We start from the raw sequence: 1,786 nt of genomic DNA on the forward strand, positions 1-1,786 counted from the left end.
TCAAGTGATTTATCATGTCAAAGAGAGCATAAAAGCTTCAATTTCAGGCAAGCTTTCACCATTTCAACCAACATTTCCTTGCATTGGTGTTGAATGTTGGATCAAAATACTGTGTTACTTCGGAAATGCATTTTTGAAACCCACCTAAATTATTTTGGAACTGCATCTCCGAAACTATCTATGTTCCAAAAACAAAATGCTAAACAAACTTTATGTTTTTCCCGTTTTAGATATGGTGCACTCCGACATGTTTCCCAAAGCTGTTTTGGCCAAGTTGAATGATGATGCTAAGCCGGATGAGGTGAATGACGATGCTAAAACGATTGTTGTCGAGATAGATATTGGGCATAGGGAAGCTTACACAAGACTATATGAGAATAAGGAAGGATTCGATAAAATTTATAATGCTCTTGTTCCATGTGTTACCGGTTCCGCACCACTTGAAAAATAGATGTGCTTCCCTATAATGCACATCAATGGGTGTTTTCGGAAACACCCCTAAAAAAATGAAATTTGGTGCGTTCAGATATACATCTCCGAAAACACTTGTAAAAAAACGAAATGTGGTGTATTCGGAGATGCAAGAAAATTCATACAATTGAGCATTAATTTTGAAAATTAAAAAATATGGCCCATGCAGGTCTCGAACCTGCGACCTTCGCGTTATTAGCACGACGCTCTAACCAACTGAGCTAATGGGCCAATTGGTTGGCTTTTAAATTTTAATATATTTGTTTGTTTTGATTTTAAGTGAATGACGTTACACTTGCTTGAATAATCTTTACTTAATTCATGAAAATAAAAATAACAAAAACCTAATGTATCAACTAATAAATAAGGTTCATACACTTTTATGATATTAATTGACACAAAAAAGATAAAAAAGAAACATCATTCTTTTCATCAAAAGAAGGTTCATACACTTACAATAGTATATTGTTAAATCGCTACACATATAGATTCATATGCAAAACAACATAATGAGGAAAGTTATATTGGTTCAAAAAGTACATTAACTTAGAAATATAATATATTGCTGATAATATTTTCAATGGCTGGCTTAATTCTAATGTGGTGCGTTATTGCCTCTATGGCTTGGTCCTGAAGGTGGTACTTTACTCTTTGCAAGGAGAAAAAAAGAAGCTTTACCTGAATCCACCATTAATCTTCTACAACCTTCTCTTCTATTATTTTCTTCCTCTATAGCCTGAAATTTTGATCTAGTTGCAAAAACTCCATGACACATTAACATTAGTAAGATTATGAGACAACAAAGAGATGAAATTTTGGAAGCCATAATGTATAGGTGTGTAAATTGATGATGAGATTGTTTTGGTTTATGAATATAATTGGTATTATGAAGATATATCTTATTTATATAGGGGAAGATTATGTTTTTGCTTTCGGTTAGATTAACATTGAGATTTGAGAAATAACTTTGGCACCTCCCAAAAAAATTACATGTTTGAGTGAAGAAGTTTGAGTTGAAAAACTTTTGAGTACAATTTTGTAGTTAAAAACCTTAATCAGAGGAGGAAATTAGTTCCATTAGGAGCAGCTTACCTTTTTATTGGGTTTAGCTTTGCGATTATGTTAAGTAAAGGGCCAACATGTGCCTTTTCTATTTGGTAGTGCTACTAACATTATAGTACATAAATAAAGTTATGATATTATTGATAAATTGTTTTTGTTTAATCTTTTTGTTAAATTATATTGGGTTTCAAGGGTTAAAGTTGTGCTAAAGTCTTACATCGATTAGGAAATAAGGAAATGTTGGATTTATAAG

The 1,786-nt window shown here is 32.2% G+C and overlaps 1 non-coding gene across 1 annotated transcript; it reads right to left on the reverse strand.

Moving 5' to 3' along the window:
- Positions 1 to 628: 628 nt before the first annotated feature.
- On the reverse strand, positions 629 to 702 carry TRNAI-AAU (transfer RNA isoleucine (anticodon AAU)). Its single transcript has one exon. It is a non-coding gene; the product is annotated as a tRNA-Ile (tRNA).
- Between the last annotated feature and the right edge of the window lie 1,084 nt (positions 703 to 1,786).

The sequence above is a fragment of the Vicia villosa genome, linkage group LG1 (assembly GCF_029867415.1).
Source record: "Vicia villosa cultivar HV-30 ecotype Madison, WI linkage group LG1, Vvil1.0, whole genome shotgun sequence".
Classification (NCBI taxonomy): Eukaryota; Viridiplantae; Streptophyta; class Magnoliopsida; order Fabales; family Fabaceae; genus Vicia; species Vicia villosa.